This window comes from Podarcis tiliguerta (assembly GCF_965153285.1).
Source record: "Podarcis tiliguerta genome assembly, chromosome: 17".
In the NCBI taxonomy this organism is placed as follows: domain Eukaryota; kingdom Metazoa; phylum Chordata; class Lepidosauria; order Squamata; family Lacertidae; genus Podarcis; species Podarcis tiliguerta.
Window position 1 is genome coordinate 19,768,294 of NC_139550.1, and position 26,372 is coordinate 19,794,665.

Genomic DNA, 26,372 nt, shown 5'->3' on the forward strand with positions numbered 1-26,372 from the left:
CGACTGTGGAGTGGAGCCAAGGAAGGCTTCAAAGAGGAAAGTCCTCCCATCAGCCACACAAACACAGTATTGCTGCTGTTTTATCAAATGTCTGGTTTTCGGCTCCCTGCAATTGCACACCTTCCCATTATTACCACTGTTGACAGCATAGTACCTGCAAATCACTAAATCCTTTTCCTGTAATATCTGCATATGACTGGAACATTAGGAGCTTTTACAGTACCATCAGGATGTAAATATAGTGAGCTCTGAATGAGACTGCAATCATGTTCTCTTCCTACAAGGTAAAAGAAAAGGGGGAGGGGGAATTCATGCCGGTGTCCTTCCTCTCTGTAATCTGATCTGCAACTGGTGAGCTAAAAAAAGAAAAATACAGTGAAGAAGACAGACAAGTTTCTAGCACAAAGCCTTATTGGTAATACTATGCAAATTGCCCCAAAGGCAGCCACACTAACATTCTAACTTCTACTTTTGGAAGAATGTCTGTTATGATTGTGACACACAGTAATTAAGGGGACCGTCTGCTCAGTTGCATCCTCAGTATCTGTTTCATCATTTCACTTTAAGCATTTTTTTAGTTCTGCCAGAGGGAATGTGTCTTAACACCAGAGAAGGGAAAGAAGATTAAAGGAGTCCAGGATGGAATGCAATGAAGTGTATGGTTTTCTCACCTGTGCTGCATTCTTCTTCTTCTTCTTCTTCTTCTTCTTCTTCTTCTTCTTCTTCTTCTTCTTCCATGAAGATTGTCTTCCATGAAGATGGTCTTAACAGTGAGTCTGGAGGTGGCTGTGGAGGCCAATTCTGGATCCACACGTGGGGACATAGGTTTCTGGGTGGGAGTTGATCAAGGTGAGGGTTTGCCAAATGTGCCTTCCTCTTAGCATGTTTCTCCCTTTCGTCCTGAGTTCAAGCATCTTCAAAGTCCATGACACCTTTGGTAAAGGCTGTTCTCCAATTGGAGCACTCGCAGGCCAGTGTTTCCCAATTGTCAGGGTTTACACTACTTTGTTTTTTAAAAAAATAGATATGCTTTGAGAGAGTCTTTAAACCTCTTTTGTTGACCACCAGCATTATGCTTTCCCTTTTTAAGTTCAAAATAGAGTAGTTGCTTTGGAAGACCATAATCAGGCATCCGAACAACATAACCAGTCCAATGAAGTTGATGTTGAAGAATCATTCCTTTGACACTGGTGATCTTTGCCTCTTCCAGTACACTGTCTTCCCAAGTGATATGTAAAAAATTTCAGCGACACCATTGATAGAATCTTCTGAGGAGTTGGAGATGGTGTTTATAAGTGTTCCGTGTTTCACAAGTGTACAGTAAAGTTGGTAGTTACAATAGCTTTTTAAACAAGCATTTTGCTTTCGCTGTGAATGTCCTGGTCCTCAAACACTCTGCACTTCAATCAGGAGAAAGCTGCACTCGCAGAGCTCAGACGATGCTGGATTTCAGCATCAATGCAGGTCCTTGTAGAAAGATAGCTGCCCAGGTAGGAAAAGTGATCAACATTTTCCAACATTAAGTAGGATTTGTTTTGTGCTTGTTGGTGCAGCACTTTGGTTTTTGGGATGTTGAGCGATAGGCCAAGCTTTTTGTAAGCTTCTGCGAAGCTATTTAGCATGGTTTGGAGGTCATCCTCTGAGTGTGCACACTACATTGCCATCAGCATATTGAAGCTCTATGGCGGAAGTTATGGTAACCTTACTCTTTGCTTTCAGCCTACTCTGCTGCATAGAGGGTTGTTAACAGATCACCAACCGTGACTTAACACAGCATACCAATGCACAACAGGATGTGGAATGCTAATCCAGCCTTAATGTCAGGCTTCGGGGAATTGGCTTCCTCCCCCATGGCTATGAATGATAAGATCAAATGGAAGGAACGTTTTACCAGTGTCCATTCATTCTCCAATGACAGGGACTCTGACCCCAGAGTTGTAACAGTTTGCAAAAATGCTACAAAAAAAAAAAAAAAAGAGCCACTCGTCTGCTGGATCCAAGGAGGATCTACTAGATTAGTAGAGAAAAAGGGTTTTATACACGTTGTATATGCGGTTCAACACCAGATGGCGCTGTGGAGTCCCATCTTTCCCTACCGGATTTCCCTGTATGAGTTTTCAACGCATTTAACTCAGGCGTCCCCAACCTTCGGCCCTCCAGATGTTTTGGACTACAATTCCCACCATCCCTGACTACTGGTCCTGTTAGCTAGGGATCATGGGAGTTGTAGGCCAAAACATCTGGAGGGTCACAGGTTGGGGATGCCTGGTTTTACTGAATTGCATCTTTGACATGTCTAGATCCAGCCCTGGTCACACTGCTTTGGGAAGGGAAGTAGCAGCAAGGGACACTTTAACTTCCTCAGCCAGCTCCAAAGTTCAGTGTAGTATGACCCCACCTCTCCGATCCCTCATTTCTCCAGCATGTGTAGAGGACAACACATGGAGTGGAGTCAGTGAGAGCCACAAATTAGGGTCTGCCAATAAGCCAAACCAAAATGTGTGGGCCTCAGCTGCTGCTTATCCTTTGGATATTCCAGGATCAACGACTTGGTTTCACCTCTTCAGAAGCACAACATTTCTGTTTAATGACATCCTTGTTACTGAGTTAGGCATGCAGTTTAGCTGGAAAGAGCACAGGGGGAATTGTGCAGCAGGACCTGAAATAAATGGCTGAACCAGCTTGCACAAAAGAAAGGGGCAGGAAATATTCCAGTCACTTCGCCATTGCTAGAAGGCAATTGAAAGAGAGGGGAGGAGAGCCCGATCAGCCAGTTTTTCAGAAGACTGGCATCCTAACAGCCTGCTGCTATCACCATATTTATATATATATATTTGTCAGGTTAATGCAAGCCATTTACACCTGGCAACTGGCGCAGTCCTTAGGAATCATGTGTAAGCTTCTACACCACTGGGTGTTATTTGGGTTTCTAGTAACACCAAGCCAAAATAGAATATCATGCTTAGAAACCTTTAGCAAAAGCATGTCACAGTCTTTCCTTACCTGCAGTCTAATTTGTTCCCTTGCTGCTTTGAATACAAATTTAGTCAATTAATTTCCCAGCGCAAAACAACCTTTTTGAGTAACTGGGATGATTCCTTTGTTATGTATAATTTCTCCTATCTGTTTTTCAATTTAAGACTAAAAATAGACCACACTACTCAAGAACTGTGATTTAAATACAAACATAATATATATATCAAAACATCTTGCTGTGTAGCAGTACAAATGTACCATCATATAAATATTTCTTGTTGCCTAGTCATCTTAAAATTTACACTGTAACATGCTACAAAAGGAGTTTTGCGGTGGCGGGGAAACCTGATTTTGCTGAGATGCTTTAATGCCACGGAGTGCAGGGCATGGCAGGCAGGAAGAGGCTCTGTCAATATCCTGGAGAGGACAAGATAAACATCAGGCCTTGAAGAAAATAAAGTTGGGAAGGTATAGGAAAGGAATCGGCTGGTGCTTAAGGATCCTGACCCAATGAAACATAATATATTTTAAAATGAAGGGGACTTCATCCTAGTAGGATGGCGTTCCAAGTTCAATTTTTACTTTTGCACTGTGCCTGTATCTCAAAAAAAGGTCAAAATACACATTACAGTATTGCTTCGTAAAAACAAGACCTCCCAATTGCTTTCCCCACTACTGACAACTTGTCCCAGACCCCAGCAAACCCCAGCAAACCTTTTCAACAGGGAGCCGTCAACTGTCCCTCAGTCCTTGTGGGGGGCTGGACTATATTTTTTTTGGGGGGGGGGGTGAATGAATTCCTATGCCCCACAAATAACCCAGAGATGCAATAAAAGCACACATTCTACTCATGTAAAAACACACAGATTCCTGGACCATCTGCGGGCTGGATTTAGAAGGCAATTGGGCCGCATCCAGCCCCCGGGCCATAGTTTGACTACCCATGTCCTAGAGCACTGCTGAACAGGATATACATGTGTGTGTTTGTGTACACACACACATATACACACACTCTCTTTCCCCTGCTAGATAACAGGATAATAGATTGAATCTCTCTGATCTAAATAAATCACTTATATGATTTCTTCAATGCATCGGAATTACAAATAATAATGATATCAACTCGCGGAGTTGTATAATTCAGAAATGGAAATAAATGAAGTAAAATAAGGGGGGGTTTCCTCTTTATAAGCTGAACTTTTCGCTTATATATTTTGCTATTATGTCTTGACTATAATTCTTTCATGTAGTTTATGTCTTAGCATTTGTAATTTCATTGGGTAAAATAAAGACGCAATTTGTTTTGATGCTGGAATAATGAGAATATACATTATGAAACCTTGTTTCTTTTCTTTTCTTTTAGGTGAGAAGTCTATACAACACCAGAATCTAACAACACCAAAGTAAGATTTTTACAACTGCTTTATTTTATGACGGTGGGGAATATGCTTAATCTCAAAGTGGGAATTGCCGGACAAAATCTAGAAGTTGAATTGAAGTAGAAAGTTGAAAGAAGCTTTGCGGATTATATTTTTCTTTTCCTTGAATTATATCTGGAAACATTTTTTATTTATTTATTTGCACTTGTAGAATGGCTAGAATCACTTATGAGAGAGTTTACTGGTTCTGTACACTTTGCATGTTATGCTTTACCAAACCTTTACCAGTAATATCTATGGTGCTTCACAATAATGTATTGTAATTCATTTGCAAAATAAGATTGTTGTCAAAGACAAAGATAAAGCCTTCAGGTGTTTAAGACTCACATGATAAGGGGGAAGGCAGGAATGAGACTTTTGGCACCGCCTCCTGTGTCGCATTCCTATGATGGCCTTTACACATGCTGGGAAAGTGAATATTTGCAATGAGATGCCTTATTTACTTTGAGGAAGCTTTCCATGTGATTTAGACCTGCAATTTGTGAAGGCTAATGGGGCCAGTAACAGAGGGAGGCTAGACTAGCATGCTAATCACTACTCAAAGGGGATTTGAGCACCCAAGCAGGTTTTTCAATGGGGTGTATGGTGATGTTGTCAATGGAAACAGAGTTTAGCATTAAGAATCATATCTGAAGGAGATGTGTGAAGTTTGGTTTTCGAAGATACTGCGTTTGAGAAGGTGATGAAACATCCAAGCAAAAATATCAGACAGCGAGTTGGATGTGTGAATCAACTTGAAGGAAAAAGTTCTGAGATCAAGCGATAAAACTCAGTTATCATCAGTGTAGAGGCGGTACTGAAGTCCATGGCTTGATGTGTTCATCCAAGATCCATGTGTAGACTCTAAAGAGAGATAGAGATTGCTAATGGGCAGTTTTCACCCTGGAGACATGCAAGAAATGGGGTCCCCAAAAATCTAGCTTGGGACTGGTGCTTTTCAACAGGCTCATGAATTATGTGGCGTTAGGGTTTAGCAGTGGCCAGGTTTGTGGATTATGACAAATTATTCACGTAGTAGAAACAAAAAGAAATTGTGAAGACCTCAAAGTGATTATTCATAAAAGTGGGGTGACTGGCCAAATGGCAAAAGTAGCTCATTGTAAGTGTGTGAACTGATGGACAATACTATGCTTGGAATCTTGGTTCTTGGAATATTGGAATCTTAGTTTTCAAGGTGGCATCATCTTCTGACATTCAGCACTTGAGAATTATATGCATATTCCCTCGCTCCTACTACTCCCATGCCTACCTCTCCTAGCTTCATCTTCATTCATGCTCTGTGAACACACCAAATGTATACACAATAGCATTCACCGAAATGTACATTCAAATGCCACTTCCCTTATCTCCTCTGCAGAGGAAGCAATGGAGGAAATAGGAAAGGCATGCCAAAACGCATTGTCCAGTCTAGCTTTATTTGGTCAACCTCGATAGTCCTTGGGCTTTGGGTAAGAGAGTTTCCGTATGTGAGGAGCAAGAAAAAACTTTAAGAAGGCATGAATCGGAAGTATTATTGCAAGGAGTTGGGGCCTTATGCATCAGGAAGCATGAATACTTTTTTTGGACTTTTTGTGGCTCATTATGACAGGACACAAACTGCTAAGTCCTTCAAGATAATTCTCAAAGAACCAAATAAAATGCAAAATGGCTCCATTGCCATGCTTAACAGATACATAAGAGTGTTGTTAAATATCTTCAAAGTTAGAAATATTAAACATTTCATTTGAGCTGTTTCCAAGCTAAATACTGATATAAAAAATCCAAGATGATCTTAAGATTTAAAATAGCCTGTTGATCTACCTACGGTGCTATGTTAGAGAAGCAGTTCCTAGATTTTCTCCCGTCAGGGTGGAACAGAGAGCAATTTGAAGGGGCTTCATAATATGAGCAGGCAAACAAATCCTGATGCAGAGGAAGATAGATTAATGGCAGGAGCAGTACAATAATGAAATCTACAAAAACAGGAGTGAGTTCATAAAGGGCCATAGACCTTTGATTGCTAGCAACAATCTATTTAACTGGGATGAGACCATGTGACCCATTTCAGCTGATGGCTAGACATCAATACACTTCAGAACAAGAAAAACCATTCTACTTAATCCAGGTTGAAGTACATATAATTTACAGGCTCTAAAAATGTTTGAAACAAATAGTTCTGATAATGCAGTGAAAGACAATGTGGACCTATGAATGGAGACAGTGTATAGTGAGGTATGTCTCTGCTAGGGGTTTGTCCCAATATAGTTTGTCTTACATTTGTATTTGAAAGCAAGCAAGCCCGTAATTACCTTTTGCAAACCATTGCAAGTTCTAATAATAACAACAAAAGTATTATTAACTGTTAACATTCATATACCACCTTTCGATTTAATTTCTACAGTGGTTTAGTTGTACCTTAAATCCACATGGATTTGAACTTCTGTGTGGCATCTAATTCACTTATTTGTTTTTGAAAAGCTAGGATAACATCATCAGTGGATCTGTGAAGACCATATTGCCCCTGTATTTAGCCTTAAAGGAAATCAGATGCTTGGTGCAGATAATGAGGGTGTTGAAAACTGTAGTGCTGAACTGAAACGTATCAAAATACTTTCTTCTGATATTTTTTTTCTTTTTCTTACCCATCCTACACAGACTACTTTGCAGAATTTTCATTAAATATTCCCCTACCATTTTTTTTGTGACAACTGTAGGCGTCGACTCCTAGAGACCAAGGCAGTTTCAGCCTCCTGAATATATTTTTTGAGGGGGCTGGTCCCTCTCAAATTTGAGAGAGCGTTTGGCTCCACCCCTGGCTCCTTGCAACATCATGCAATGTCATGCCGGGGGTCCCATTCCTCTGGAGAAGCTGGCACCTCTGGTGACAACAAACATTCTGCACCGCCACCACAAAGGCCCTGGAACAACACTAGGTCAGGGGCATGGTGGAATATGGGGGGGGGGGGAGGTGGCCAGGCTGCCAATACGTTGCTCTTGAAGTTCTTGCTCACTCTTACAGAGACAGCTGCTGCTGCTGCCGCCACAAAAACCCTTCGGGGAAAATAAAGCTGGTCTACAGCCACCTCACCAAAAACATTGGAGCAATTCTGTTTAATGGTCCACTCACATTCTCTACCCATGCATAGGGTGGAGAATTTTGAGACCATTCGTACACAGCTGTACACATAAGGGTCTCTATACAGCTTGAATATGACCCCCATGCTATGTGATACTTTGTTTTTTCCCCCTGGTGAGTTAATTCCTTGTACACAAAGTTTAGCAGTCAAACACTGAGTCTAAAATGTAGAGGGACTCCTGCGGATTCTCCCTCTATGTTATCCTTTCTAGCTAAGCACTGTAGGCTCTCAAAGCAAAATATTACTTTGCTAACTCTGTTGTTTATCTCATCTCCCCTAGATGTATCTGGTTTAAGCATATTGCTGAATAAAGGAAATGATAACATTTTGAACTATTTTTCAATTTGATATCAGATCAGTAAACTTGTATTTCTATCTTGTTTCTTCCTTTGCTGATATTGGATTATGTGACCACCAGCGCACTTGTTTTGGTCCATGGCTGTACTTAGCTTGCATCTACTGCACAAAGTGCATTTTATGAACCTCAGCTTTCCACTGTCAATAGGAATATGTCCTTGACTTGACACTTAAGCAAAGCATGATCCTATATTTGTTTTATATTCCAGCTTCAAGTTAGATGCAAATACCAGAGCCAAATATAAGAAGATAGATAAAAGGAAGGAAAGTTGTTTTAGAAATGATCTGAACCTTAAGATTAAAGGGGAAATTAATGTTTAGAATATTCGGTTTGGTTCTATTCCATCATCATCATCATCATACCACACCCCTATGATTGGGTTGCCCCAGGCATTTTAGACAGCTTCCAGCATATATAAAAACATAATGAAACATTAAACATTAAAAACCTTCCCTATACAGGGCTGCTTCCAGATGTCTTCTAAAGACTGTATAGTTTCTTATCTCCTTGGTTCAGGGTGTGGGTGTGGGTGGGTGGCTATTGTATAATTCCATACCCTCCAACATTTCTCTCATGAAAATAGGGACACCCTAAGGAAAAGAGGGACATTCTGGGATCACATCAGAAACTGGGACAGCTTCTGTAAATCCAGGACTGTCCCTTGAAAATAGGAGCACTTGGAGGGTCTGCAATGAAGCCAGTAACAAAACTGCTGTTTGTCTTAATGAAGCATGAACAGCTTGGGTCAATAACATAAGGCAGAAAATCAAAAGTCCCAGTAAAAGAGAGAGAGAGAGAGAGAGAGAGAGAGAGAGATCTGAAAATTGTAATTGCTCTTTCCTGGAAGCCATTACTTCTTCCAAGCAGACTTACAGCAATTTGCTTATTTATGGTAATGTGTATATTTACATTACTTGTGATGCTAATTATGGAGATCAAAGGCTATTGAAATGGTGAGAGTGGGGTGTCTCTGATTCTGTGCCTGGCTAATGTTAGGTGGAGGGAACCACTGCCCTTAAAACAAAGGAGCTTGCTAATATATCAGCAGGTTTGTCACCGATATCTACGATAGAAAGGTGCTAGTCTTTTCCACAGAAACAACTTAACTTTCTTAGCAAGTTAGCAAGTGAGTCTCCCTGTTTTCCGCAAATGACGTGATCTAATTACATACAGTTTTTAAAGATTAGTGCTACTTCTGATGCAATATTTTTTCCTTGTTTGCTGTCCTTGTTGAACAGTGAGTTCAGTCATTGGGTAAAAAAAAAAGCTCCCAGGACTTGTTTCTCCACAATCACTGAAATCCTAGCAAAATGTGTTAATTTAACTCTGGATGCTTCCCCATAAGTAATATGTTCTCATTTTGCTGCCATCCTTATAATGAATCACCATTTTATCCAGCATGCAGGTATTCACTCTTACCATGGCAGTAATGACGTCATTTCCAAAATTGAATCTTCATGAAAGCCGACAAGGTTATAAAAACCGTCACTTACATAATAAGCTTCTCATTTTGCCTACTTATAACAGCAGAAGAGAATTCTGTCTCTAGTTGAGGTGGTTTCCTCGACCACAAGGGAATGCTAAGGCTGCCTATGATGTATTTCATTTTTCATAAAGATTTAAATCTCCAGATTTTGCCAAGGAAACAGATAAATCAGAAATGCCTAACCAGAGGGAGTGTGGATTGTATTCAAATTAAGATACAAAGGGAGTACCAGTTTTGGCAGGAGAGGTCTTTTGTGTTTTCTACAAATCCACTATGTCTAATTACTGACTTATCGTTGTGTGAGAGAGAATGGGAGCTTTGTTGTTGTTTTTTTAACGCAACAATCAGAGGCAGAGGCATCAATGAGAGATTCAGCACAAATCCTAGATGAGATAGGTAGTGTTGCATTAACAGAAACATACCTTTTGTGGATCGCAAAGCACCATGTATGCTCGCATAATGAAACATAGCTTAAACAATCATTTTAGAATAGCTAACAATACAGTGGTACCTCGGGTTAAGTACTTAATTCGTTCCGGAGGTCCGTACTTAACCTGAAACTGTTCTTAACCTGAAGCACCACTTTAGCTAATAGGGCCTCCTGCTGCTGCCGCACCGCCGGAGCATGATTTCTGTTCTCATCCTGAAGCAAAGTTCTTAACCTGAAGCACTATTTCAAGGTTAGCGGAGTCTGTAACCTGAAACATATGTAACCTGAAGTATGTAAACCGAGGTACCACTGTATAGAAATCCACACCTTTTTTGCAGACCCAGTCAGAATAATCTGGGGCAGAGTCTGGGGCAGAACCCTAACCCCTAACCACTAACCCTGTGCATCTTTCACCCATGGCCTTATATGCTCAGAGCAGTGGCGTAGCATGGGTTGTCAGCACCCGGGGCAAGGCAAGTAATTTGTGCCCCCTAACCCGTGGATATGCGCCCCCTAACCTGTGGATTTGCGCCCCCTAACCCTAACCCCCAGATGTTACGCCTGGTGCGGCCGCCCCCCTGTACCCCCCATGCTACGCCACTGGCTCAGAGGAGAGTGGGAGCACTCACATCGGCCCAAACACCCTAGAACGTCCACTTAGGGCTGTACTCTGAATGTGGCCTACTTGCACAAAATCCAGCACACACAGATTCACACTCCATGACCTGCTGACCACATGTAATCCAGGAAACCAAGCATACGAAAACAGCCTAAACATCTTGTGCTTTCTGCCCATAGGATGTTTTTCAAAGGCTTCAGTATGAAAGTCTGAAGAAGAAACAGAGAGGCAGGCATATGAGAATATTGAGGGAGGGAGGCACAAACTTGCTCCTCTTCATGTGCATTGATTGGATTAGGAAGCCCTATTGTATTCTGTTGTTCAAACAGACAATAGTTCTCCCTAACCCAAATCCTACATGCTGTATTCATTTTGGAAACATTGTACTTACATATTGTCTGGTTAATACTGTTTTGTCGTAAGATGCCCAGGAAATATTTATTGAAAACATTTTTATACATTTAATAAATAAAACAAAGTCCCCTATAGGCTTGCTCAGTCACTGAGTTTATCTGAAGAGGCCCTCTTTTCGGTGTTGCATGGTCTTGAAATCCATCTTGCAGCTACTTGGTAGGACCTTTAGCGTGGTGGCACCTGTCTTGTGCTATGTGCCAGAAGCTTTTTGGTTTTAATATCAGTTAGAATTCACCCAAGCATTTTCAGATTACAGTCATACCTCAGGTTGCGATCGCTGCGGATTGCGCTTTTTTGGGTTGTGGACCGCGCTGAACCCAGAAGTACCAGAATGGGTTATTTCCAGGTTTCGGCACTCACGCATGCATGCGCAAAAGCACAAAATGACACCACGTGCATGCACAGAAGCAGCCAATCATGCCACGTGCATGCGCAGATGCAAACGCTGTGGGTTGCGAACTTGCCTCCCGCACAGATCACATTCGCAACCCAAGGTATGACTGTAGAGACATTGATGACATATATTATTGGTCAGCTGTAGAATTTTATGCAGGTTTTATATTGTTTTATTCTGTACAGTATGCATTTTATTATTTTGTATACACTGCTTAAGGTTGTTTACAAGCATTTTTAATACTTTAAAAAATGATCCGAGCAGGTTCATATATAGTATATACAGTGGTAACTCGGAAGTTGAACGGAATCTGTTCTGGAAGTCTGTTCAACTTCCAAAACATTTGGAAACCAAGGTACAGCTTCCGATTGGCGGCAGGAAGCTCCTGCAGTCCCAAACACCAACACAGATGTACATAGAATCATAGAGTTGGAAGAGACCACAAGGGCCATCGAGTCCAACCCCCTGCCAAGCAGGAAACACCATCAGAGCACTCCTGACATATGGCTGTCAAGCCTCTGCTTAAAGACCTCCAAAGAAGGAGACTCCACCACACTCCTTGGCAGCAAATTCCACTGTCGAACAGCTCTTACTGTCAGGAAGTTCTTCCTAATGTTTAGGTGGAATCTTCTTTCTTGTAGTTTGGATCCATTGCTCCGTGTCCGCTTCTCTGGAGCAGCAGAAAACAACCTTTCTCCCTCCTCTATGTGACATCCTTTTATATATTTGAACATGGCTATCATATCACCCCTTAACCTCCTCTTCTCCAGGCTAAACATGCCCAGCTCCCTTAGCCGTTCCTCATAAGGCATCGTTTCCAGGCCTTTGACCATTTTGGTTGCCCTCCTCTGGACACGTTCCAGTTTGTCAGTGTCCTTCTTGAACTGTGGTGCCCAGAACTGGACACAGTACTCCAGGTGAGGTCTGACCAGAGCAGAATACAGTGGCACTATTACGTAAAATACTCCACTAAATATTCTGAATCTCTTTGAGTTGCTGAACAAATTTAGGAGGACACAGGTGAACAATAGGGAAGACAGGTTCATATGCATGCGTCACCCCACGGATATGACCGAATAGCATGTACACATACACACGTGTTACTTTATGCATACCCTTGATACATGTGATATTTAACTCATGAGTCTGAAACATAAAGTGTACATAAGACTGGGTGTGTATACATATAGGAATGTGCTTGTGCATATCCCATTTGGATTCTATTTTAAATTTGTAAAGGGGGAACACGACTTCAGGGCCCTACAGTGAATTCAGTATACCGATTTGCCTGAATATGTGCAGAGGCCAACACCCCCAACCTCACCTTGCGAATCATTAAAGTAACTTTAATTTAACATTGGATCTAAACAAGAGTATAGTTTGCCCTGGGGGGAAGGTGGTCTTCAAGGTGACACTGTCTGTCCAATATGTGCTGTAAACAAAATGAGCTCGAAATTATTTTCTTCCTTTCCCCCCCTAAAATAAAAAAAGTTAAGAATTAATGGAAGGCCGCTATATGCAGCTATTTTTAGAACGACATAGTCAAAGGCCTCGTTTGAGTGAAGTGCAGTAAAAGCTTGCTGCCCGAGATGGCCCCAACTAGAGAAAAATTATGTGACATTTGGGACCTCGATGGGACATTTGCCCTTTTTGGTGTTAAAGAGGCTGTTTCTTTGGGGGAAAACATTAAGAGACATCCTAAGAGTTCAGCACAAGCCTTCATAATGATAAGTAATGATGCAACAAATGGAAGCAAAGCTAAATGACTGGAAATTTGATTACTTTCACGGCAGAAAGTTTCGCTAACATTACATCGACAGTTTCCTCTTGCTTATGCCTTCCGTAGAAACAAGTCTTTATGTATTTCGTATTGTATACCGCTGAGTGAAAAAATATCCTGCCCCTTTCATCACTCTACTGATTGGCCATGAAAGTGGGAGGTCATCCTTTAACCGCATTAGTGGGAGGCAGGCAAAAGTTTTTTAAAACCTTTTTGGAGTCAGGAATACCTTAGCAGTAAAGGCAGGGTCAGCAGAAGTGGGACATAAATACTGTTCTTCATTTACAGAAATTTTCCACAACAATTAGTGGCTAGCTGGGCAGCCATCTTCTCCCACAATGCATTCTGTGAATGAAGCTGTTATAATATTTCCTGTTTGCAGAAGTTTTTAATATTTGATGAATTATTGTATTTTAATCTTCTGTTGGAAGCCGCCCAGAGTGGCTGGGCAGGCCCAGCTAGATGGGTGGGGTATAAATAAATTATTATTATTATTATTATTATTATTATTATTATTATTATTTAGCATCTTTCCATTTTTGCCTTTAACAAATTCCTCTGAAATACAGTGCAAATACTTCTGCTCATATTTTTTCCTAACAACCTCAGTCCAAAATTTCCTACCATCCAGATTATGTGTTATGTTGGAAAGCAAAACTGTTTGTTGGATGAAATGTACATTTATGATGATGCTAAAAGAATGATGTTGCTGGACTACAACGCCCATCATTTTTTTTGCCTTGAGCATAGTGGCTGGGGCTGATGGGAGTTGTAGTCTAAAGCAGCTGGAGAGCACCAGGTTGTGGAAGGCTGCTTTAGGACATCCAAAATCCTTTTTGGGCTTCTGTCCCTGCATTGAATTGTTTTAAGTGTCTAGAGCAATGGACCGGAATTACATCTTCAGAAAACGGTGCCCCATGTGGAACTGTTTTAAATGTCAGAGAAACATCATCTGTGGAATTCCTGTCTGCTGATGGCCATTTTCATCCTGAAATCTGCCTTGTTAAATTAGCTACATTTGTAAAAGAAGGTACTGTTTGTTATGCCTTACCCCAAATTGCAATACATCTGTAAATAGCAAAGCAACAACACAAGAAAACATAGGCTAACCAATTTATGTTCCACTTCTTGATTTCGTTAAAAAGGTAATTTGGGATTAACAAAAGTAATACATAAATGTTTTGTTACAGACTTTAATTTTCATATAATGGATACTTATTAGACAGAGAAATGTATCTTCTTTTTCAGAAAGTTGCATTTTTCCTACCTCTGTTTCCCCAAAGACATTACAAGGTGCATGCAGATTGTTCCGATTGCTCACACAGTGCGCAAGATAGCCAGTAAACATGTCAGCAACTTGGCAACTGGAAATTTACCGAAAAGTCCCAATATGGCGATGGTTTTTCAGACCATCACCACCTCCATCGTTCTGCCCGGACACTGAGGTCCAGTGCCGAGGGCCTTCTGGCGGTTCCCTCACTACAAGAAGCCAAGTTACAGGGAACCAGGCAGAGGGCCTTCTCAGTAGTGGCACCCACCCTGTGGAATGCCCTCCCACCAGATGCCAAAGTGAAAAACAACTATCAGACTTTTAGAAGACATCTGAAGGCAGCCCTGTTTAGGGAAGTTTTTAATGTTTAATAGACTATTGTATTTTAATATTCTGTTGGAAGCAGCCCAGAGTGGCTGGGGAAACCCAGCCAGATGGGCGGGGTATAAATAATAAATTGTTATGATGATGATTATTAAAGAGCAGTACATTGGATTCAGCTGAATCTTTGCATTTGTGGAAGGGCCCCTTCTGTTGGTATGAGGGGTATCAGTCCAGTAGAGCAGGTTTCCTCAAACTCGGCCCTCCAGAGGTTTTTGGCCTTCAACTCCCATGATCCCTAGCTATCAGGACCAGTGGTCAGGGAGGATGGGAAGTGTAGTCTGAAAACATCTGGAGGGCCAGGTTTGAGCAACCCTGCAATAGAGGCTTCCACGAACAGAAGAAGTGAAGCAATTTTGACCATTTTTGCCCTTCCTCTGGTGGACCCTCTGACTCTTGCAGAGCTGCCATTTAAAGGCTTTACTCCCGCTCTCGCTATCAGTTGCAAGTAAGCAGAGGCAGAGCATTTGGCCACAATAAAATAACTGGAAATCAGTTGACCAAGTGGACAAGTTTGATTCCTTTCGTGAGCTTCATAATATTTGTTCAAAAATGAGCCGTTCAATGGGTCACATACTGATTCCAAACTGTGATCTCACTAAAGCTCAAGAAAGTCTTGGCAGATGTTACCTACAGGAAGCAAAAAGAGGCCAAACACACTGATGAAAGCAACTTTATAATAAAAAAATCCTCATCGACGTCTTTCTCTAGGGATATCCCGTTTTATCAAAGCTGGCTGACTGAAGGACCTCAATCCAAATAGTACAGAAGAAGAGCTATTTTGACAAGACATTTCAGCGCTTAACATCAAAGTTTCTACTCTTAACAAGCGTGACCTGGAATAATCTGATCTGAAGCATATAAAATCTCCAGGGTAGAACCAGTGATAAATGAAGTGAGTCAGAGAAAATTAAAATTAATGTGCACCTTTGTCCAAGGCTTGAGAAACAGGGGAAGACCCTGCTATATTCAGATAACTTTCTGTAAGGCCCAAATTAGTCACCAATTTGCACTTCCGGAATCCTTATGCCCTGTGGATATATTCATTTGCTGATGTTGTTGTTGTTGTTTAGTCGTTCAGTCGTGTCCGACTCTTCGTGACCCCATGGACCAGAGCACGCCAGGCACTTCTGTCTTCCACTGCCACCCGCAGTTTGGTCAGATTCATGTTTGTAGCTTAGAGAACACTGTCTAACCATCTCGTCCTCTGTCGTCCTCTTCTCCTTGTGCCCTCCATCTTTCCCAACATCAGGGTCTTTTCCAGTGAGTCTTCTCTTCTCATGAGGTGGCCAAAGTATTGGAGCCTCAGCTTCACAATCTGTCCTTCCAGTGAGCACTCAGGGCTGATTTCCTTAAGAATGGATGCGTTTGATCTTCTTGCAGTCCATGGGACTCTCAAGAGTCTCCTCCAGCACCATAATTCAAAAGCGTCAATTCTTCGGCGATCAGCCTTCTTTATGGTCCAGCTCTCACTTCCATACATCACTAGCTCTCACTTCCATACATCACATTGCTGATGTTGCCATGTTTCAAATACACAGAGAGATTGTGATCTTATGGCTGGTTTGTGAGTGACCTTTCCATACTTTGAAGCAACTTCTCACAACCTATTTAGTCACCTTGCCTTGTCTTTAGGGAATGCACATTGTATATGAAATTGGTTTCTTGTCCTTTCTTCTTCTGCTATTTCCTCCGATTCCTTGTTGTATATCACCTCACTTATCTGCGAACCATTTGCAGCCATTTACCATTTGCTCTCCCTTGTTCTGCAGTGCAATTATGGCATGTTTCTTTTCCACGCTTATTGGAGAAAATGGACTACAAATGAAGTGAATGGATACACACATAAATAAAAATGAACCGAGCCTCGCTCCTTATCCCCCACCCAGTGTATATACTTGTTTCCTTCAATAGCATTCAGTCCCCCCATGTTTTCTTTTAAAAAACCCAATAATAATATATATCTGTAGTTGACAAAAACTCTGCCTGTAGGAGTAGGTAAATATTTTCATACTCAAGAGATACCAAACATCTAGTGATAGGAGAGATGGCATATATGTAAGGTAAAGGTAAAGGCACCCCTGACTGTTAGGTCCAGTCATAGACGACTCTGGGGTTATGGCGCTCATCTCGCTTTATTGGCCGAGGAAGCCAGCGTACAGCTTCCGGGTCATGGGGCCAGCATGACTAAGCCACTTCTGGCGAGCAAGACCAGTGCACGGAAACGCTGTTTACCTTCCCGCTGGAGCAGTACCTATTTATCTACTTGCACTTTGACATGCTTTTGAACTGCTAGGTTGGCAGGAACAGGGACTGAGCAATGGGAGCTCACCCCGTTACAGGGATTCGAACCGCCAACCTTCTAATATATAAGGTGAACTTCTATCATCCTTTTTATGGAAAAGTTTGAAGTAAAGGAGACACTGGCAGCACGCTTCGCTCTGTACCCCAAAAGTGTCAATAGCCATGGACCCAAGAAGAGTCCAAAAATGCAGATGCAGGTATATGCATTGTATGTGTGTGTGTCCCCAGAGAGTAACAGTACATAGCATAATACTCAATTTATGTACCATTAGTCCCAGGGCCGTCTTACCCATAGGCGCTAGGGGTGCAGGGCACCCGGGCACCGGGCTCTCAGGGGCACCAGGCTGAGAGTCCGGGGCCCGAGAGTTGAGTCTGAGGAAGAGCCTGCCCGTCAGTCGGAGCGCCGTGGTGGGGTCTTCTACTGCGGGTGGCCCAGCGCTTTGAGTTCGGGGGCGACCAAGCCAGTGAGACACTGAGGCAGCTGGCTGGCTCCACCTTCCTGCGCGCCTGGGCAACCGGGGAGGCGCTGGGCAGATCTTTGTACTCCAGCACTGCATATGCTTAAGACAGCCCTGATTAGTCCTATGCATAGTTTCCCAGGAGTAAACTCTGCTGCTTAGGCACAACTTGTGAAACACACTGAGCTTTCAGGAAACATTTTCAGACAGCTGAAATGTAACAATGCACTTTTAATTAAAGATTGAAACACATGAAACATTATTTCTTGTGTATATATCATTCATCTCCAAAGCAGGGTGTCTCACACATTGCCCCCAACACCACAAAATGAAAACTGTGTCATCTTCAGGTGGGTTCAGTACATGCATGTTGAAGTGTACGTGGGTTTCTATGAGATGAAAAGTAGTGATAGTAGCAAAAAAAACAGACCTGAAGAACAGGTGCAAAGCAACTGCTTATATGTATTTCTGAAGGCTTGGGCCACTCCCACGCTCAACGTGATTGGCTCCCAAGCTGCAAACTGTAACTCAGAGCTTAAGAGCCAATGCCAGTAGCCAAAACACTGAAATGCTATGTGATTGGATATCATGTATCAACTCAGAAGACAGGGTCTCAGAATCCTAGTTCAGACTAAACCTCAGGCAAACACAGGCCACTGAATACATATCATACGTCTTGAAGAGGGAGTCCACAATTTGTATGTTAATCATGTGCACAAAAACACAGATTCAGTTGTGTTTCCTCCGTCCATATTATCATGGCCAAACCTGCCAAAAATCCTCTTTCTCTTCAAGAAGGGCCGAGCACCAGGAGAAGAAAATTGGGAAAGTTCTCCTGATTCAGAAATTTGAAACAAATGGAGACACAAACAGGTAGAGCAATCCGGGACCTCAAAAGTACATTTTGCACCATGTCTGTGTGACCACATAAGTTACTGTCAGATATGTTATAGAAGGCAAGTCACCATGCAGTTGGCACTCCCTTGGCAAACCCAGTCTATGTCTCTAATAATCAAATTGTGATTGGGTGGGGACATCAGGCATGTGAGCATCGTGCCTCCTTCCCTAAGCTGGGCAAAGGCTTCCTGGGCTTTGGGGAATGTCTGAACTAGGGTCTGAGCTGAATCTCATTGCATACCCTTAGCAGCTACCATATTGCATTAGCCCATGTTACAACACAATAATTAAACCACTGGTATTATTAAGTAACCACTGGAACATAAGACCAACCTCAGTATATACAATCCTCCATGCATACAAAGTTGTAAGCCTGCACAAAGTGGCTATACCAGTAGAAAGAATGGAACTTCAAATAATTGGCCAACTCACTGTTAAAATGTATATTATTATGCAGTGTAATAACCACAGGCTTGATTGCCGGGGCACATTCGTTGATATAATGCCTGCAATTATAATGAGGAAAAAAAAGAATCCAACAGGAGTACCAACTAAAGCAAACAATAAGACAAAAATTCAAACATGTTATTAAGATACACAGAACCCCTTAGCAAGAGAAAAAGCCTATCACGCTCTTAATTGCTGGTGTCTATTGCTGCTTTGCTATTTTCCCCCCTTAAACTCCTTAGAGGTTTTAGTCCATTCAAAAAGGAAAATAGTGCATTAATGAATGTCTTAATGAAATCACCCTGGTAGTAATCCAAATTTTGCTTCGACTCACAGCTTCAGTTGGTTTTCTGTCTTGCTGTACAATAATTACATGCTAATAGCACCACCAACATGGCTGTAACTTTGAGTAAATGATTAGGTTTCAGAACTTCAGGCAATAGTGGAGAGCTGGTTTACTTGGTGGAGTGATGAAGTTATACTGCCATAAAGTAGGTAAGTGTCAAAGCTGTCTTTGGAGATTTAAGGATCTCTGGTAAATATTATTATTATTATTATTATTTTGTTATAGAAGCTTGATTCTGAAAGGATTGGTATTCATCTGTAAATGCAATTAAAACTATGAGGCTCTTAGTATCATAATATCTAATTCAGAGTGTACAAAGTGCTTTACAGTTCTTACTTCATTCATCTTCACAGTTACTGGGCAAATGTAGCCTCGATTAAGGGAAATGGCTTATCTAATGGTGTCTCAGGAACTAAGAAGATTCATGGCTTTGCATGAACTACAAATGCCCAGCCCCGACCAATGTGCTACAATAGACAGACACTGTATATACTTGCAAGCAGCTTAGAATGTCACAAACTCTTTTTACAATATTCAGGTAGGTAGCCGTGTTGATCTGACGCAGTAGAAATATATCAAAAAATTGTCTGGTAGCACCTTAGAGACCAACTAAGTTTGTTCTTGATATGAGCTTTTGTGTGCATGCACACTTCTTCAGATACAGTGGTGCCTCGCAAGACGAAATTAATTCGTTCTGCGAGTTTTTTCGTCTTGCGAATTTTTCATCTTGCGAAGCACGGTTTCCCATAGGAATGCATTGAAAATCAAAGGAAACAAAAAAGGAAACAAACTTGCAAGACGTTTTCGTCTTGCGAAGCAAGCCCATAGGGAAATTCGTCTTGTGAAGCAACTCAAAAAATGAAAAACTCTTTCGTCTTGCGAGGCATTCGTCTTGCGAGGTACCACTGTACATGATAAACCTATTTTTGGCCATCTCATCCCTTGCTTTTTCCTGTAAGACCAATTGCAGCCATTAACAGACGTCAACAACCACACCTATCAGCCAATCACCCATTCCCACCACCCTTCTGAATAATATCCCTCCCCACCCTCTCACTATATATAAGGGTCTGGTGACTTCTGTTTCATTGTATCTGAAGAAGTGTGCATGCACACGAAAGCTCATACCAAGAACAAACATAGTTGGTCTCTAAGGTACTACTAGACATTTTTTTATATATATTTCTTTTTACAATAAGCTGCCCTTCTCCCATAGCATTTCTTTTTTCAGCAGCAACTGATGAAAATATAAATACATTATAGTTATAGTGACACCTCCCTCTTCAAACATGGTCATCCCACTGCCCTATGCATAGTTTCTTTAAGTTGCTCCTTGCACACTGGGTATTTACAGATTTCAAAAAAAGTGCCACAACATTCCACTTTTGCACATTAAAATAAATGAATAAATGTTTTGCTGACATAATTTTCTGCACCCAATACTTTCCCTACTATTTTCTGCATGTATGTGCATCTGTACAGAAGGACAAGAATGTCTGTGAGTCTCTGGTTCTTTCCAAATGTTTTAAAATTCAGGTCAGCTTTTCAAAATATTGCACTAGAACTAGAAAAATAATAATAATCTCAATATGGTTATAGTACAAAATACAGGCAATTTGCATCATATGTGAGGGTTCAGTTCCAAGGAATATGTGTATACATAAAAGTCGTGTATAGCCAAAATTATCCTTAGACTTGCCCCACTGCTAGCCAGCCCCCCTTCTATAAGGGGAAGGGGAGAAGCTGGAAACCCCAAGCAGACCCAGAGATTTTAAGCTCTCAGCCTTTTCCCCAGGCAAGTCCTGCTCAGCAAGCTCTGTAAGCAACACAATGGCTCTGGGAGTAGTGGAGAAACTCTGGGGAGCTCTCATGGTACAATCCAACTTCATGCAAGATCTCACGAGAGCATCCCCACAACTACCATAGGCAACGTGTCACTGGCTAAAGGCACCCAATGCCAAGGCGTACCAGTCAGGACATGTCCATAGGGAACTATCAAAGCTCCTTTTGCACCAAGTCCACTGGTGGTCGTTTCCCTCACCAGCCCACCTTCAGCTGCATGTGGTTGAAGTCATGTGTGTTAAATGTGCATAAGATGTGGCTTTACTGTATGAACACAAACAGATTACTTTGCAAAGATGTAAAATAGTCAGGGAAAAAATGCCATTAAGAAGATAGATAGATAGATGATAGATAGATAGATAGATGATAGATAGATAGATAGATAGATAGATAGATGATAGATAGATAGATATAGATAGATAGATAGATAGATAGATGATAGATAGATAGATATAGATAGATAGATGATAGATAGATAGATGATAGATAGATAGATAGATAGATAGATAGATATAGATAGATAGATGATAGATAGATAGATGATAGATAGATAGATAGATAGATAGATATAGATGATAGATGATGATGATAGATAGATAGATAGATAGATAGATATAGATGATAGATATAGAGATAGATGATAGATAGATAGATGATAGATAGATAGATAGATAGATATAGATGATAGACAAAGATAGATAGATAGATAGATAGATAGATGATAGATAGATGATAGATAGATAGATGATAGATAGATAGATAGATATAGATAGATGATAAACAGATAGATGATAGATAGAGATGATAGATAGATAGATGATAGATATAGATAGATAGATAGATATAGAGATAGATGATAGATAGATAGATGATAGATAGATAGATAGATAGATGATAGATAGATAGATAGATAGATGATAGATATACGGTAGATGTAGATAGATAGATAGATGATTATGATAGATCAATAGATTGATCAATAGATGATAGATAGATCGATAGATACAGACAGACAGACAGACAGATGATAGAAGTTTGACCTGAAATAAAACATCACAGTATGTTGTACTTATGTTAAGTGTTCTAGCCAGCATTCCATTGCTACTAAATATCCTCAGTTGTCTTTGAGCTACTTTCCCCCTTCCCCTTTGGTGTATTGTACTTCTGCAAACCTTGAGGTTTTCACCCCAAACCTACTGATATTTCCCACCTATGTATGTATTTTTGGTTTCATGTGTCCACACTAACTCCTGAACTTAAAGAAATAGAGGGTTTTGCACGTCCGCTGCAAAAAAAAAGAGAGAGTTTCTATAGAGCTAAAGTTTTTCATTTACATAGATATGAAGGAATATTTGGGAGGGGCACCCCAGTTTTCACTGACTAAAAAGCTGTATTGAGAGTTCACCAAGGCTGTGTGCCCAATGTACATTTAAAGCACACCACAAGAAATCCTGGAAATTCACAGATGCTACAGTTCCCAGCACCCTTAACAAACTAGGTTAGCCAAGATTTGGGTGTGTGCACACACTTTAAAAATATGGTGTGTACACAGCCCAGTTCAGTACCATTGTTCCAGAAATTACAAGTAAATGCCTTATAGCAGATATGGGGAACTGTGACCCTGAAGATGTTTTCAACCCAATTCCAATAAGCGGCAAATAGCAATGCCAAGCTCAGGGATAATCGGGACATATAACTGAAGCATATAATATGCATATTATATGATGCCATCCTAACAACATGTGGTCTTCTCTCTCCCGCCCCTGCCACCCCCATGCCGCTGCAGCTGCCACCACCAAGATAACCCAAAGGAGGAAGAATTCTCAAACGCTTCAGTTTGTGCATTTTTTGCATCTTTGATGCATTTTGTGAATGCAGGCCAATAGTCACTGTAGCTAAGTGATCTCACTGGATCACTAGGGACAGGGGTGGGGCTGCGGTCTAAACCACTGAGCCTCTTGGGTTTGCTGATCAGAAGGTTGGCAATTCGAATCCCCATGACGGGGTGAGCTCCCGTTGCTCTGTCCCAGCTCCTGCCAACCTAGCAGTTCTAAAGCACACCAGTGCAAGTAGATAAATAGGTACCACTGCGGTGGGAAGGTAAACAATGTTTCCATGTGCTCTGATGTTCCATTGCACCAGAAGCAGTTTAGTCAGGCTGGCCACATGACCCAGAAAGCTGTCTGTGGACAAACGCCTTCTCCGTCGGCCTAAAAAGCGAGATGAGCGCAGCAACCCCATAGTCGCCTTTGACTGGACTTAACTGTCCAGGGGTCCTTTACCTTTTTTTTAACCTTATCACTAGAATGAGCGTAAGTTAAAGCAGTTTTATACGGCAGGATTCTTGTGTCTCACCTCTTTAGCAAGATAGCAAACAGATGCCTTCAGTAGTGGGTATGTTTAGCTAGAAAGAGAGTTGGGAATCTCCTGCTTAGGGAAAGGATGACATTCCAGTCAGGAGCTGCCTGCAGTCAGCTTGATAGCAGCCAAGTGGTCTTACAGCTCTCCAGAGAGCAATACATCCAACAAGAGACACCAGTAAGGAAGAGCACATTTTTCTAAGAGTGCTTGTGTTTCCATAGCGATTAACAATTTCAGCCCCTAGGAGGATTCCTGCCCCTTCATCCTGCCGTCTCTTATAAAAATTTTGCCAGGATAAATCTTTCCAGCCCTTGAGGAAAGGTTATGTGATTGCATCAATATTTGACTTTTCTTTCCTATTTTCCACTTCCTACATTTCCCCCAAATAAGAATATTAATGGGTTATGAAATAACCGTACCCAGAGTTTTATCCCTGACTGCCTCCCTCTGTAACTGATCTACTGGAGGTTATGCAGAATGAAGAAATGATATAACACGGGCTTCCAGCAAGTGCTGCTTATGGCCTGTACCCAATAATGAACTTAAATCCTTCCAGACAATGTAAATAGATACTTAAATTATCTCATCTTGGCTCTATTCATCCATTTGCCTCAAAATAAGATTTAAATTCAAGGTTGAATTGAACCCTTAAAAGCCTGTTTTATGTGCTCACACGTGTTTTAAATATGACACTCTTTTTCCACACTGCGTTCTTCATAAGGGAAGAATTTATCCAGCTCTTCTGTGCCATGAAAACATCAATACAGACCCCATTCCTCTCACAAAAGACTTGCCACTTTAATGTTTTACACAATCCCTCCCCACCCGCCTCCACACCATGTCATGAAGTTATATATTTTGCAGAACAGCATTCCTTTTTCCTCCATGAATTCTAAAACAGGGTAATATTAAACTTTATCAAAAAGATATATGGCAAAAACTTGGAAAGAATTTTGTTTTTTTCTGCACAGTGTTCCTAAGTTGCTGTGTATAATACGGACAGGCTAAGGTATGTGGGCTGCTGAGCTCCAAATATTTTAGAGTGGGGAGTTCAAATACTATCTTAATTAGATATAGTTAGGTGTTGGAATGAGGGGAAAGGGAGGAATAAGAGAATGAAAGGTGGCTGGAAACATCCCTATCTCCAAAGTGTGTGTGTGTGTGTGTACTCTCACTCACTCTCTCTCTCTCGCTCTCTCTCTAAGTTGGTTCAATAACCATTCTGTTATATACTAAGCTTGGATCCTAGAAAAATAGGTAGGTAGGATCCTAGAATGCAACAACTGATTGGCTTGCAAGAGAAGGCCAATCAGGCTCCAGGAGGAAGTTAATCAGCCTATTAGGCTGGTAGGATCTTAGAATGCAACAACTGATTGGCCTGCAGGAAAAGACCAATCAGGCTCCAGGAGGGAAGCAGAATCAGCCAATCAGAGGGGACTCCTTGTGTAAATAATATATATGAGGTTTGGGGGGAAATTCAATCACTGTTTTACAAGCTGCAATAAAGAGCATGAAATCACTGCAGGACTCTGAGTATATTTCACATTCTAATGCAATGCAAAAGAAAGTAGGCATTTTTCATACCCAAGGATTTACCTGAAATTTTGATAGATTATAGCAATGCTGGATTAAGCCAATAAGAAAGCCAGAAAGCTGTGAGTTTCAGCAAGGATGAGTCACACAAAGCAGAACTGAAAAGTTTCAGGTTTGTCAAATGCCATCCTTTGGGGAAGTCTTCCAGGGAACAGCTCCCTGCCTGCCACATCTACAGGGAGCAAATGGTTCCACTCAGGAGTTAAAGACATGGTCCGTCAGCTTTGGACAGTTACAGGTTTCTCCTCCTCTGGAATATAAGAGCTGGGACTGTGGATAATTCCTCTGTTACAAGCCAGTCAGGTCTAGGGACCCAGGCTCTCATAGACTTAATTTGCAGCCCAGCAAGACATCACAGCTTGTTTCTGAAAATTAAAACTTCCTTTCTATTGATTCTTTATTAGCATTAGCAGGGATTGTGAGTCGTTTCAGTAGAGGTTCCTTTGTTTAGCAGCTGACTCCAAAGCTAAAGATTTGCCTTCTACTAGCATAGTTCCAGCTTATTGCATTATTATAGCATGACCACTTCTGCTGCTTGATTCAGACAACAAAATTATGTACCAGAGGGAAGAAGCATTATGGAATAGCACAGCAATTTAAAAACACAGATTTCACAGTACTGTGCTCTCCAAGTGAAGTAAAAACCAACATTTGTAGGAAAGAAGCAGGCGAAAGCCACAGTTATTATGGAAACTGCTGAGCAAGTGGGAATTCTGTCCATACATAAATATTAAATACCAAAGAGATCTCAGCAAATGCTGGAAGGGGCTGAGGTAAGATGGGCAGAAGCCAGAGCAGGCTCATATGAAAGCATATGTTTCTCTGTCTGCACTACATGCATCTGTGAAAGAACATAGGGTATCAGTGAAGGTGAAAATGTGCCTAGATTTCAGGCTTCTATGGGATCCCCTTCCCCACTTTATAAGAAGCATTTTGGTATTTAAACACAGTTTCTAGTATTTAATATCCTTGGCGGTTTTCTTAAAGTACATTTTTCATAGAAATCTCTACAATTACTGTATTATTTATTGGGAGTTCATTTCCCAAGCTGGTCCTTTGCCTGCATATGTAATTAGGCAGTATTTTAAAAGACAACTTTTATTAAAATGTTTTATTTCCCCATTAGATTATCGTCTCTTGAGTGAATCATTAGGCAGATTTTTAAAAATTTGTATTATTGACCCAAGTGAACATGTATTATGCACACTTATGAAAATACATAATTAGCCATTTAAAGAAAAAAATCCAACTTAACCTTATGGATTTAACTGGCTTAGAATATTATTAAAACTTGTTCAGCTTATTTATAGGACGATGAACATTATTTGAGTGGAATTTCCCCAAAGTATAAAAGGATTGTGATCCATGATTAATTGTGTTTAATGCTTAAATAGCTGCCTCCTTTTATATGGTCACAATTTTGAATTCATTCTATGTGTTTAAATAGTGGACATGCATATG

At 41.1% G+C, this 26,372-nt stretch overlaps 1 protein-coding gene across 1 annotated transcript in view; it reads left to right on the forward strand.

The window, feature by feature from the left end:
• The window catches only part of PTPRD (protein tyrosine phosphatase receptor type D), a 1,386,996-nt gene that overhangs the window by 922,959 nt on the left and 437,665 nt on the right, over window positions 1-26,372 (forward strand). The window contains exon 6 of the mRNA XM_083419250.1: window positions 4,340-4,379. The gene's annotated coding sequence lies outside the window, so the exon portion shown is untranslated. The remainder of the gene's footprint in view (window positions 1-4,339; window positions 4,380-26,372) is intronic.